At 36.6% G+C, this 15,255-nt stretch overlaps 1 protein-coding gene across 11 annotated transcripts in view; it reads left to right on the top strand.

Moving 5' to 3' along the window:
• The first annotated feature begins 2,381 nt into the window (after positions 1 to 2,381).
• The window catches only part of LOC112045172 (carbohydrate sulfotransferase 11), an 80,402-nt gene continuing 67,528 nt past the window's right edge, over positions 2,382 to 15,255 (top strand). For 3 of the 11 annotated variants that reach the window (XM_052887902.1, XM_052887905.1, XM_052887904.1), the window contains exon 1: positions 2,382 to 2,613. The gene's annotated coding sequence lies outside the window, so the exon portion shown is untranslated. Of the gene's footprint in view, positions 2,645 to 15,255 lie in introns of all 11 variants that reach the window. The other 8 variants (XM_052887899.1, XM_052887901.1, XM_052887900.1 and 5 more) reach the window with 6 other exon arrangements.

The raw sequence follows: 15,255 nt of genomic DNA, 5'->3' as shown, positions 1-15,255 counted from the left end.
ATCAGCCTGGCTGTCCAGCGCGGAAATGCAGCCAGTATTCTTGCCACCATTCCACGTGGGCATAATTTGTATAGTTATTGTGATAAGTTAGCTTAAGTTCCTTTTTGTATTCTTTCTCAATAATAAAAAAAGCTTAAAAAAACAAAATTTTTTTTTTACAAGATAGTCCTACTGACTACATCTCACCTGATGGTAAGTGATGATGCAATCTAAGATGGAAGCGGGCTAACTTGTTAGGAGGAAGATGAAAATCCACACCCCTTTCGGATTCTACATCGTACCGGAACGATAATTCGCTTAGCGGTACGTCTTTGCCGGTAGGGTGGTAACTAGCCACGGCTGAAGCCTCCCACCAGCCAGACCTGGACCAGCCGGGGATCGAACCCAGGACCTCCGTCTTGTAAAGTCACCGCGCATACCACTCCGCCACGGAGGCCGTCAACAAATCTTTATAATATTATTATAGATAAACACAGATAAAAGGTTAATGACTTTTATCTTAAAACGAAGTATCTCTCCCCATACATTCGGAATTATAGACAACTGAATTTGATACAAGCCAATTTTCTACTCATAGAACATGAATGACTAAACGGTCCTAACTTCTGTTCCTACGTACGGAACCAACACGTCCTTAGAGGGATCTCCCCTACTTTCTTCTCAAAAAAGCTACATATTTTATTATACAGTTATACATATTTTTTAATAATATTTGCCATGTCTTTTATATTTGCCTAATATTGCCGTCCTATCGCAAAGATTATACTGTGATCAAGACAGAAGGTACATAGTGCATCGGCCATCGGGAGGATCGAAGCCAAGATCTCTCGGTGCGAGTCCGGCTACGTCACCGTGGTCAATTTGAAGAAGCGGACAGCAAATATACAATCAAAAAGAAAGTTAACGTAATACGCCTTACGTTGTCATGACGTAGATATGCGCCGAATGTTTACGCTTGAGACAATTACATCACTTTTTACAATATCCTAACCTAACTTTTGATACGTTATCACAGCCAAACCGCTAACTCGATGTAAATTAATTTGCACTAATGGAAAGCTACAATATTAGCGATAACCTTAGGCACAAACGACTGTAAACTCACCAAAGAGGCTATACCCAGCCTCAATATGAAACTTTTAAAGTTTAACCCAAGAAAACTTAAAACGTTATGATGTAGTTTTATGACATGGTGGTCTTAAAACGAACACTTTTTTATGTTTTGTTTTTTGTTTAAGTCTTTACAAGTTAGCCCTTGACTACAATCTCAACTGCTGGTAAGTGAAGATGAAATCTAAGATGGAAGCAGGCTAACTTGTTAGGAGGAAGATGAAATCCACACCCCTTTCGTTTCTACATGACATTATACCGGAACGCTAAATCGCTTGGCGGTACGTCTACTAAACTAATACCTTCCAGTTGCAGGTATAACCGACAGTCCGACAGCAGTGCGAAAAAAAAAGACAGCGATTCTCGCTATATTGTGTATAGATGCAGCGGATTATCAGAACCATGCGCAGCCTATAAATTGGCTCCCCAGCAATTAGCTATGAGGCGTACCGCGACACGGATGGCCTGCTAAACTTTTGGAGCGAGCTCGGCTGGTTGGAGTGACTCCAGCAGGGACCAACACCAAAGGACCTATGCACAACGGCCAAAATCGAAGTTATGTGCAGAAAATGCTCAGGAACGAAGAAGTAGAATAAATTTGATACCAATATTCACTCAGGAATGGAAAATACAGGGGTGTTACCGCGATGCTTGCCATTTGTTATTAAGGTTAATAAGCTTGCCATGATTGATTGATCAGTTGAATATTCTTTTGGCATCGTCGAGTCCCTTTTCGCATCATCAGATAGTTTTTCTAATTTATAACATTTCCAAATTACCTAATCCGAATCACCTTATATTTCCCATTCAAAAGACTCCCGTCTTCCTTTGATCACTGAGAAAACGTGCATTACTGCACTGCGCATCTAAGAATGAATGTACATTCAAGCTATCTCGCTACCGTATATCAATCAGCGCCGTCAAGTGATGATAGGTATCTATTTCGTGGCCGTGACTCGACCTCCAAACCCATATCATCCAGCCGAAGCCACAATTATTGCCGTGGGAACAAGGTCATTCAGCAACCGCTGCCTGTCACGCATGCGTCTAAATGATTCCTCTACCGAAATAAATATCTGGGTTTGACTGCAACGCAGGTTCGACGAATTGCATGTCATTACTCCGAACTTTTGGCACAATTTGGGACTTTCATCGGGGAGCCCGCCAGGGTGGTATGCCAAAAATAAAGCTGCAGTGCAGTACTGGGCTTGCAACGGGAGACTGCGGTGCTAGCCCTCCTCCATTCATTGTTGTGAGGTCGATACGGACTCCTCAGTCCTCACACCACTCCAGTGCCGACGCGTCTGCCATTGAGTGCGGATGTCTCGTGATAAACACCGCGCCGTTTTCCGCGCACGTTAGAACATCGGAGCTTTTATTTATAAACAAATGTTTATTTACTGTAATTACCTTGGTTAATATTCGGTTTTGCGTACGGATTGTTGTTAAAACGTTTTTTTCGAGTGCAAAGTGGCTTGTTTCGTTCAATGTTTATATGCGAAGGTGAAAGCACATGTGCGGCTTTGTAAGAAACGTCATGATCATATAATATACTTGGCCCATCTTATTTACTATATATAAAATTAATGGTTATGCTTCATTAGATTTGTACCTATTAGTAAGGTCTATTTTTTATTCTATGGTAGGAATAGAGCAACAACAACCCTACAAAATTTCAGGAATTTGGTTCAGGAAACAAGGATTTTATGAAATAAAAGGAGCTTTAGTTTTTCATTAAAATGTAATTATACCTACGTATCTAACTAATACGTTTAGTAATGTTGATACGCCATGAGAACGATCATTTGGGGGTTGGTACCTACCCTATGCAAGTATGTGATTTTACCATGCTCCTACCTTACACTATTTTATTGGTAAAGTGATCGAAGTTGTACACTAAAGGCGTATTACTTCTAAGTATGTAGGCAGTTACGGAAAATTCTTTTATTCCGTCTGAAATCTAAGATTCATTTTCCGATTTTAGGACCGTTTTGAAAATTTTCCATTTTATGTTTGAGGTTTAAGGTTCATTTTAGGATTAATGTAATTAAGTTTACCAGTAGTCTTATTCAATATCTTCATTATTGTCAGGTTTTTTAACGGCCTACTATATGGCCAGGCCTCCCTTCGATACAAGAAGGGTTATGGAGTTCAGAGTTCAGTTCGCTCCTCTTCTGCAACTTAGGGTGGGTAGGTTAACATTAAATTCACAAATGAGCACTAATAAGAGTTTTAATGATAATGACCAGCAGGGTTATTATGTAACTCGGTGTAGGTGCCATTCAAGTAATCAGTCACTATACATCGTTTTTTCGTTTTTTAATTGCATACTACATGACAGGAGAGGGTTTTTGGAGTTTACACCCACCACGTTCCTCCTCTGCGGACTGGCGACTTAGGTGTAGGTGCCATTTGAGTAATCAGTCACTACATCGTTTTTCATCCTATTTTGGTTTTTTTTTTTAATTTTATATGGCAGAACAGGGGTTAGGGAATCGAATGTCTGCAAATAGAGTATATTTGCAGACAGTGGGGTCTCAAATGAACGCGCGAAAAACTGAATTATAATATTGATGACTTGATCGACAGTGTAATTAATAATTTCACGACCTTCGGGGGTTTTTAAAATGTTAAATTTTATGTGACTATTTGTAAAGACTCTACCACCGGTTCAGAAGGTAGGTTCTGCTGAGAAGAGCCGGCAAGAAACAACTATTGCTTTTTAACAAATCATACAGTATAATAATTTATAATTAACGTAATTACAATTTCTTATAGTTTTACTTCCTATGTGAAGCAGAATTAATGGCGTCAATGGCTTTTACCTCACGATTCGTGTTCAGAGTGGACTCAAATTTGACGCAGTAGGTACTACAAAGAATTATATGAAATAGAAGCATGTTTATAGGAATAATGATAATGTTGACTAGGGTTATTACGTCTGTTCCCCGACCTTCAATTACTCTCTGCCTAAAAAAATATAAGCGCTCAATTCAGAACATTCGCCGTTATAACACATGACCTTTTCATGAAATGGTCGGTCACACCATAAATTAGTCATTAATTTTATAGGCTGTAAAATAACTACTTATTTTATATTGCACATTAAATACCTACCTACTATGAGACACCGTTGGCGTATAAATTGTTATTTTTAATTACTTTTTAGTGTTCCGTAGTCCCCAAGGACAGACATGACTGACATGGCGAAACTACCCTTAGTTCCGCCCATAAATTTAAGAGTCGGTACGGAGTACCTAATCCGTACATCCGACCTGTGATAGCCCAGTGGATATGACCTCTGCCTCCGATTCCGGAGGGTGTGGGTTCGAATCTGGTCCGGGGCATGCACCTCAAACTTTTCAGCTGTGTGCATTTTAAGAAATTAAATATTTCGTGTCTCAAACGGTGAAGGAAAAACATCGTGAGGAAACCAGAGAATTTTCTTAATTCTTTGCGTGTGTGAAGTCTGCCAATCTGCATTGGGCCAGCGTGGTGGACTATTATTGGCCTAATCCCTCTCATTCTGAGAGGAGACTCGAGCTTATCAGTGAGCCGAATATTGGTTGATAATGATGTTGATAATAACTAAATAATTCAAAGAGGAAAAAAATCTATTTTTGTATGTAACAAGCACACGAATGAACTCAAAAACTATTGGACCGATGTGAAAAATTCTTTCACCAATAGAGAGCTACATTATCAGTGAGCAACATAGACTATATTTTATCCCCGTATTCCCACGGGAATGGCTTTAGAATTTCCCAAACTACGCGGATGCAACCTCGAGGTTCTGCTAGTAAATAATAATGGAAATCGAATCTACAGCCTTCGAGGCAGAAGGCAGACTCACCACTGCGCCACTCGGCAGTTTAATTGAATGACTCATAAGTCGGAACATTATCGGACACGGAGCGTAACTTTCTTAAATTTCACAGCTTTCCAAAGTCACATCTTACTCAATTTGCGCTCGTACAGAAAGACCTGTTTATGTTTACTATGGCCTACTTTCATGGTGTAGTGTAGTGTCTTGTTATGGGACTATGGGGTTACTGCGGATTTCTTATTTCACCGTTTAGTTTCAGTAGCGTTACATAGCTTTACTAGTTTACAGCCGTGATACCTACCGGTACCTATGCCTTCGATTCGGAAGGTGTATTCGAATCCGTTCCGGGCATGCACTTCTCAGTTTTCAATTATGTGCATTTTAGGAAATTAAATATCTCTTGTCTCAAACGATGAAGGAAATACAGCGTGAGAAAACCTGCATACCTGACAATTTTTAGAATTCTCTGCGTGAGTGTGTGTGACGTCTGGCAATCCGTATTGGGTAGGTGGTAGACTATTAGCCTAATCCCTCTCATTCTGAGAAGAGACTCGTGCTCAACAGTTATTAGCCTAACCCCTCTCATTCTGAGAAGAGACTCGTGCTCAACAGTGAGACGAGTAATGGTTGCTAAACATGTAATCATGAACGTAGCTTAGTCACATTTGATCAATCACGGGTGCACCTGTGCCTGGAGCCATGTGGCACGTCGATTCTCTTTCTACAAACGCCAACGCTTCGAAAACTAAAAAATGTATGGGAATGTCATTTATCGACAGGTCACGTGATCACGTTGCCGATCGGCTCTGTTATTTTATTAGTTTTCTAAGCGTTAACGTTTGTAGAAATAGAATCGACGTGCCACATGGCTACAGGCCCTGGTATCTTCCAATGCCATCACAGTCCAAGCTCCATAATTGGCTACCATACTTAACTACTTATAGATAGTAGGACAATATGTTGACAAACTTTCAACCTTCCTAAAATGTCTATGTCTGGCGCTCGCAGGCTTCCGGTCTATTGTAGAAAAGCAATTAGACTACGCGCCACAAAAGAAGTCCTGAACCTAAAACCTGAACTAAAATTGACAGAGCCTCACATAAATGACAATAAGACCGCCATTACCAAATGACAATGAGTGCCTTTAATACACTAGAACCGCGTCTACGGGACTTGTTTTGTGGCGCGGAGTATATGTTATAATGTTGTGGTCATGAACATCACGTAATCAAAACATCACCGCTAGCCGGCAACCGTTCAAACAATCCCGACGTAAAATAAGACATCTTGAGTTTCAACTTTCTATTTCATTGACATTTTTGTACACGCGACCACAATAAAACCGATACGTTTAAAATTATCGACAATTAAAAAATAACATATCAGTTTTATCTGTGAAAATGTGTGTGAAAAAATCTGTGTTGAAATGAATTTCAAGTTTCAAAAAACATGATTTTTTTGTAGTTGGTCCAAACAATCAGTCTATAACAAAACAACTTTCTCTCCCTCCTCTTTTAGGCCGAATGGCAAACAGACTTCTATTCGTGTTTCAGTTTTGTGGTTTAGGTGCTCGTTAGTTTTATTATTAAACCTATTAGCTACCTACCTAATTTACTTCTTTTAACATTTAAGTTTATATTAATTTCTCTATATTATTGCTACAAACCTTATTATGGTTTTTAGATTTTGTCCCTTTAATCTTATTCACAGAGATCTATATCAGAACTTCCTTTATCACGGTATTTATTACTACCTACTATATGATTGTATAGATATTCGATTTGTTTTAATTGCTTGTTCGTTACAAATTACAAAAGTAACTACAAAACACTTAAAGACACTTAAACACTTAAAGAGTACTCTCGATTTTTCCAATATCGCATCATCACATTCTGATAATAATTAATGACAGTGATCCAAACAAAAAAAGATTATTTTCGGTTTTAAGAAATGGTCAACAATTAACAGAAGTATGGGTGAACGTACCAAAAAATCAAAAACAGCCGAACATAGAACCTCCTCCTATTTGGAAGTTGGTTAAAAAATTGTAGTATTGGACGGCAACCCTGCTCTAAAACGTTTAAACTCAATCGGTGACTCACTGTACCTCGACAACGGTCACGCAGAGGCAATAAGGAAGAGTTGTTCGCCGTTTATAAATCTACAATCTTTGGAGTGCAAATACGGGCCGTTTGTCAAAATCTGCGAAAAAATTTTGATTATCTCTCTAAAGCAGTTGTCAATCTCTTGTCTTACATGAGAATGTGATTACGTCACGTGATCAACTCATCAACCAGATAATATGTCATTTCCATACATTTTTTCAAAGCGTTAACGTTTTTAGATGTGTAACTTGGCAACAGACTCGATTACTTATTTGGCTAAAAAAAGAGGGTCATCATCATCATTATCCACCCATATTCAGCTCGCTGCTGAGCTCGAGTCTCCTATCAGAATAAGAGGGGTTAGACCTTTGCTCTTCAATATATTTATCAATGATGTGGTAAAATGTATAAAAAATTCTCAATTATTACTCTATGCTGATGACACTAAAATTTTCAAAATAATTAAAACAGAATTAGATTGTTATAGTTTGCAGGAAGATTTAGACCGCATCACTGATTATTGCTTCAGTAACGGTCTACATCTGAATGTTGATAAATGTTGCACTATCTCCTTTACAAGAAAAAGGACAGTGTCAACTCCTAATTATTATTTATGTGGTAAAATTCTCCGCAGAGTTGACGTAGTAAGGGACCTTGGCGTATTGTTGGATAAACAGTTAAATCTTGATTTGCACATTAATAAAATTAAAAATAAAGCCTACAAGATGCTTGGATTTGTCCTTCGTCAAACTACTGATTTCAGAAACCCTAAATCCCTTATTTTACTTTATAACTCTCTGGTGAGATCCCATTTGGAACACGCCTCTACCGCTTGGAACCCACAGTATGCCTGTCACGTCGATATGATTGAGGGCATTCAGCGTAAGTTTGTGAAATGCATCAATAAAAGATTTGGCTCCTCTGTTATTAGTCTAACTTCATTAGAATTAAGACGAGAACATAAGGATCAAATATTTTTATATAAATTAATTAATGGTATGATCGACTGTCCTTACTTATTAAATAAAATTAAATTTAATGTACCTAAACCGTCAATGAGAAAATGTCGGCAGTACAATACATTTCGACTATCACAAGCACATCGCAATTACTGCAAAAACAAGTTCTTGCAGAGATCTTGTGATAAATATAATAAGAAATACCAACATATTGATATATTCTTTTATAAGTACGGAATGTTTGCGTCTGCACTCAGGAAATGTGATTAATTCGTTTCCTGATTGCAGATGTAAGCCTTACGTTAGACAAATGTATACGAGCCAAAATAAAAAATTAAATGTATCTATTATATAATTATTTATGTACTTTGTAATTATTTCTTAATTTATATGTGAAAACTTCGCTGGCTTAATGTCAACAACTATATATGTTTAATTTTAAGTAATATGTAAAGCTGTTTGTTTTCCTTTAATAAATAAAAAAAAAAAAAAAAAAAAAAAATAGTCCACCACGCTGGCCCAATGTGGATTGGCAGACTTCACACACGCAGAGAATTGAAAAAAATGCCTGGTATACAGGTTTCCTTACGATATTTTTCCTTTACAGTTTGAGAAACGTTATATTTAATTTCTTAAAATGCACACAACTGAAAAATTGGAGGTGCATACCCTGGACCGGATCCGAACCCACACCCTCCGGAATCGGAGGCAGAGATCATATCCACTGAGCTATCACGCCTCAAGAAAAGGGGGTACTCGACATCAAAGGTTTAAAATGACGCTCGAGTAAATCCAAAACCTCTTTGGCTCCCCATATTTTAATTTAATTTACCCTGACCACACATAAGGTACGAGTACACAATATGCAATGTGTGGGTCAAATCTTCGAAGAGCTCTCGTCGCTAGAAATTTATTCAAAATCGGTGATAATGCAATACTATGATACGAAGAAGCTAGTTTGCTAGTTAGGTTACTGGAGCTAGTTAACTACGGTTTAGAAACTTATTTTTAGTTTTACGGGCTTAGTTGCGTGACAAAAGCTTTTACCGTAAAACATTGAGTTGTAAGTATTCGTGCGGATGCACAAATTACTGGGCCGCAGACCACTTTCAAATCACACTTGATTGCCGAAGCCAATTATTCATTCAGTACCTTTGTGTCAGTGGGTTGGATCACTATCTAAGTGACAGGCTAGCGTGTGTTTCTAGTAGTCTTAATTCTACTGACAACTATACTAACTTACCTTATCAGCCGATGGACGTCCACTGCTGGACATAGGCCTTTTGAATGGACTCCAAGCACAACGATCTCGAGTCACCAGCATCCAGCGGCTCAGCAACCCGCTTGATATCCTCGGTCCACCTAGTGGGGGGTCGACCAACACTTACCGACGCGGGGTCGCCATTCCAGCACCTTGGGACCCCAACGTCCATCGGCTCTTCAAACTATTGCCACTTCAGCTTCGCGACTCTCTGAGCTATGTCAGTGACTTTGGTTCATTTGCGGATCTCTTCATTCACGATCACGCAGAGAAACTCCAAGCATAGCTCGCTGAGTGACTTTGAGCCTTTTAATAAGGCCCATAGTCAGCGACCAAGTCTCGGATGATGATGACTATACTAACTAATTAAATAAAATTAACAAATTAATGTTACCGGTTTTAAATGACGAACTTTGTTATTTCTACGGTTTCTAATACTCTTTTAAATTCACTCTATATTAGAACAGATGAAACGGAAAAACATACAAATCTTTCAAAGTTTGTTTTTGTTGTTATACCAACCAAACTAACTAACGCGACTTCCTCAGTGGAATTCAGTTTTTCATAAATCCCGTGGGAACCATTGATTTTTCCGGGATGAAAAGTAGCCTATGTGTTAATACAGGTTATTATCTTCGTTTCAAATTTCAGCTAATCGGTTCAATAGTTGCGGCGTTAAACAATAACAAACATCTAAACAAACATCATATTTATATAGTTAGAAAGATATGGACTGAATTTGACAGACGGGAGCAGAGTTATGTTCCTGCTATACAATCAAATGATTCACTTGGGTGTCTATTTCTTGTCAAGGTCGACCAGTGGCTTCTAATGTCACAACTCACAAGTTCGCTTTTAGTTTAACAGCCATATTCAATGCCAAACGAATGAATGTAGCAAGATTCCCTTTCTATAAATCCGTATCTCTATAGATACATCTAGATGTTATAAAGATTCCACTGTGATTTCCGTATAACTTTATCTGCCAATATAAAAATGAGAAATTACATTTTATTACTGATACGACGTTAATGATTCATAGAAGTTAATGGAATCAATTTGGAACCCGATTAGTTCAAGTTTGTTTATGAGCTCGGGTTTTTTCTGTAATTCATAAAGAAATTACCGGCACAATATATGTAGATTATGGTACCTATTAGTTTGGTCAAATTACAGATAAAGATTATCGCAGTTATTTATCAAAATAATGTATTTACTAATGAACAATTGATGAAAGTGCTCATAATAAACCAATTTGAACATATAATGCTTATAAGAATTTGTAGTGTCTCTATCTTCATAATCAAATCGATAAATTAAAAAAAAATATAATAATTCTAAGATCTGCTTCTTTTTCTGATAGTGCCATCTCCTATCGGAGGTCAGCAATCATTAAGGCCAATTTCACTTTGTTCAAAAGAGTGGTACTCATATTAAACCATTGGCGTAAGTTTTTGAGCCAAAATGTACGTTTACGACCAGCCCTTCGTTTCCCCTTTATCTTTCCCTGGATAATAAGCTTGAGCAGGTCATATTTGGAGTTTCGCATTATTAGATCCAGGTATTCGAGCTTCTTCCTTTGGACTAGATGCAGAACTTCTGTTGGCTTTCCCATTTTTGGCAACACAGTAATATTGCGTACACGATCGCTCCATGATATTCGCAATACCCGCTATAAAAGTTAAGTTAAGTTAAGATTAAAAAATGAAGTATTTAATTTTCCAGAAAAACAAGACAAGCTACAAGGTATGTAGGTACATACATTAGAATGTTTTATTCTGCGTTCTGTCTTGATGTTGCAGGTAGTCTTAGTGATAGAAAGCAGACTTATGGAAAATTAGAATACAGAACTAATGACTAATTAGAACCTATTGAATAGTAGGTATCTTAATAGCTAAATAACTGTGTAGCCAATGACCAAATTAAAAAAACGGTCAACCTTGAAACTTGATCTAATGTATTATTCAATCAACTGAATGGACCACAAATGACAAAAGCGGGAGGCCGCTCATTTGTTCGCTACAGAACTAATTGTTTTTTTATAAAACGAATTGTTTTTTTATGGCTTAAGCACCAGCTTATTTTATCTATTTAACTATATATTTGTACTTAAACAGGTGAACGTGGTTCATTATCAGCATATTAGAAAGGACCTCTCGGTTAGACCTAACTTCCAAGCCTCTTTTCTTAGACGGAAGTGGGAACTTAATTAAACGTATATTTCTTTCTTAAGTTGTCGGACTATTCCAGATTAAACTATTTCTTCTTCTTCTAATATTGAGCCCGATCGGTGTTCTTCAACATGGCTTTGGTTGATTGAAAGCTTAATAGTTTTGGTTATTCACGTTCCATGAGGAATCATTTTGTTTTCTTCAAAATTATTTCCAGAACACACTCATTGAAATAAAATCATACTTAGACAACTTGTTCGACATCACAAACGTAGTCTGGTTTTGCGATAACTTTTTAGTTATAGATAAATTACCTCCAAAATTCTGCGTTTCTCTGATATAGATTTTGTTTAGTATATGTTTAGTATATTCAGTTACTTGCTCAATTTGTACTATTTGTCTTTTCTATTGGTATCATTGCGTGTATGTTATAAAGTAACGTTATACCTACTGTATTTTGATCTTCCTCAAAGTATGCCAAGGTGCAAACCATTAACACACTTGTTATGATAGTATGAAAAGCTTCAAAGATTTTAGCACTGTTCAAATGGCTATAATTGGACACAGAAATTTTAAGCAATAAATATTTATATTCAAATTTCTGTGATGGCAAGTGATGTGAAGTGATATATTTTTTAATTTTATTGCCAAAATATTTTAATTTTTTATGCAGTAACAGTAATTTCTGCAATTTAGTTTTATTTGAAAGTAGTCGTTAAGCGATTTGCAAAAAACAGATGTGCTTCTTTTACTATTAGTTCTCTCTCCTATAAAAGAGGCTAGGTCTTGTAATGGACCGTTAAAATAAGCTGTTATTAATATATATGTTATTTTCGAATCATTTATTGAAGGTATATATCTGGCAAGTTCGTTAATGACACTCCCATGATATGCGGGCGACGGGGGAAAATATTACACGGGTGTGAAATCATGCGTGAGGGGAAGTATGGTTCATCAATCGTGGATTTTTAATTTTTCGCTACACGGCCCCCGACCCGCGCGGACCATCAGGAGTGTTGCGAACGAAGTTGCCAAGTATACTTTTGATGCTAAAGTTTACTTGACTATTTTAATGTCACAGAATTAATAAATATTTTAGCTCAAGACTAGTTTGTATTTTTAGCAATACTTAAAACTAATGGATGTCAAATTTTTTTACATAACCGAGTTGCCTCTTTTCGAAACCTGTTAGGTGTTAGGTAAACATTATTAAATTATTCGGCGACGACGGAATTAACCAGATGTTTAAACTTAAGTAATAGGTCTTTATGAATAAAATTATTGTGTAGGTAAATAAAATTGCCAGAAGATAATTTTGGTTTACAAAAATATTATGTATTATGCAACAGAAAGAGGAAGAAAACATTTATTATATTGCATAGAATCTGAAACTCTACTTATGCAGGAAGCTACACAAAGTTTTCTATCGAGTTTAAAATTTTCGTGTTCGAAGAAGCGGATATTCTAGTAACTGATTTATTTTTTAGTTTCGGGTAATCATAAATATATAGCAGAAGATTCGGATAAAAATTTCCACAACTTGTGAGTTTATCACAAGTTGTGGAAATTTTTATCCGAATCTTCTGCTATATATTTATGATTCAAAACTCTTTATAACAATCACGCCTTGGAAAACAGTGATCATAAGTGATATCGAAAGACTTAAAAAATCTTGATGTAATTTGGCACATAGTATTCCTACAATCCCCATAAATGGGAATGAAATATAAGCAGATAATTAATCAATAATAAATCGTGTGGATTTTAATGTAGATACAATTGCAAACATTAAAGAACCACGAGTAAAACTAAGATTATAATAGAATAAAGTCAAAAGTCTACGAGAAAGCCTTTAAATACAAATCGTGACGGATAATCATGATTTCTCGAGCCGGATTGTAACGGTAGCATCTCTAGTGCAGAGATAAAGACGAGAAAAGTATCTTACCAACAATAAAAAGCAAACGCGAAATAATGCGATAAAAATCGTATCGCTTCACGAGCTCACGACTGCGAACTTACCTATGGTAACTGGAAGCACGATTAAACTTCGATGTTATAGACGGAATTTCCGAACTTTACTGCCTTAAGTCGCTTGTGAGTTGTGAGAGGTCCGTTGGTCCGTTTGATTTGATGATATCAATGTATGTGTTGATCGATTCAATTCGAAACTCAGTTCAATTTCGCTTATTTCAAGCTTCAACAACACACAAGACTCAATTTACATGCAATTTTGAAACATCGATTTTGTCTTTGTGTAGTTACTTTAGCACTGATTCTATATTTCAATGAAAATCGGAACACTCAAGAATGTTCCTTTTATAAAAGACCATTTTTTATCATTTACAATTTGTTTTGTTAATTTTCTATATTTTAGATGAAGAATTGAATATGAATGCCGATTCAATTACGATTGATGAATTTAAAATGACATGGCAAGACTATGATTATGACAATAATTATTATGTTGTATGTTGTTTAATTTAATCTTATGCATTAGCAGACCCCAAATTGAAAATGAATTCTTATAGGCAAAGTTTAAAAGTGCTTTTGAAGCGTCAAATTTGACTACTAGCAGCGATACTGTGGTTCGGAAGCAAGACGGGTTATGCAGTTGCAGTAATTGTACTGTATAGTAGATATTTTATCTGTTTTATATTATTTTTTATTCTTTACCTTGGCAACTGCTTACATTTGTTCAGTTATGGAGTCTGGAGATAATATGATTCATTACTGACTCATTCTACCATATTTTAGGCCGATATCTCTAGAACCTAAATTATAGAGCAACAAAAAAGTACTTATTGAGTCAAAATTTTCAAATCTCAACGGAGAACCGCGTTATAGTAAAATTACTGAATTCAGTTTTTCACATAGTTAATCTTGGTCGAGAGTTTGAAATTAAGCTTTTAGGCTCCCCAGGACTTGTCCGAAATTAAGTTTTCTCAGTTAATTTACATTTCAAAACCGATTTTTCCAACATTATTGATGACTGGACAGAATCAAAGTCACATGTAAATGTGAATCGTATCACAATTTATAATATAGCTATTCACACGATTCTTATAAGTCAACGTTTTTTGATACTCATGTATCCATAATCGATATGTCGTCTTTACAAAGAACAAGCTTTGTCATTTTCAACGATATTCTGAAATCTTGGAGTTCTTCCAAAACACTGTATACTTCGGTGTCGCCCTTCATTTACAAAAGTATCATTCGTGGCCACAAACAATGCTTGTCTAACATCTGAAAGATTAGTCCAACTATTAATTATTCATGTCTTTCATTTTACGGAATGCGAACGATTTTTTCAGCGTATTGAAATTTCAAAACCTTTGACAAAATAACTTTGTATAATCTCTGTTTTCAAAAACAGGTCGTTTTCTACATCTTTCTATTTGTATTGATGTTGATAAATTGTTTTCCATCATTTATCTGGCGAAGGTTTATTTTTGTTACTTTTTTTTAGTAGTGTAGGTAGGTAAAGTCGATAGTATAAATATTAATCACTAGATTTCATAATTTTCATAATTTGACGGCCTCCGTAGCGCAGTGGTATGCGCGGTGAATTTACACGGAGGTCCTGGGTTCGATCCCCGGCTGGGCCGATTGAGATTTTCTTAATTGGTTCAGGTCTGGCTGGTGGGAGGCTTTGGCCGTGGCTAGTTAACACTCCACCGGCAAAGACGTACCGCCAAGCGATTTAGCGTTCCGGTACGATGTCGTGTAGAAACCGAAAGAAGTGTAGATTTTCATCCTCTTCCTAACAAGTCCCGCTTCCATCTTAGATTGCATCATCACTTATCAGGTAAGATTGTAG

Source organism: Bicyclus anynana, chromosome 20 (assembly GCF_947172395.1).
Source record: "Bicyclus anynana chromosome 20, ilBicAnyn1.1, whole genome shotgun sequence".
Lineage (NCBI taxonomy): Eukaryota > Metazoa > Arthropoda > Insecta > Lepidoptera > Nymphalidae > Bicyclus > Bicyclus anynana.
This window is presented reverse-complemented; position numbering and strand designations above follow the sequence as displayed.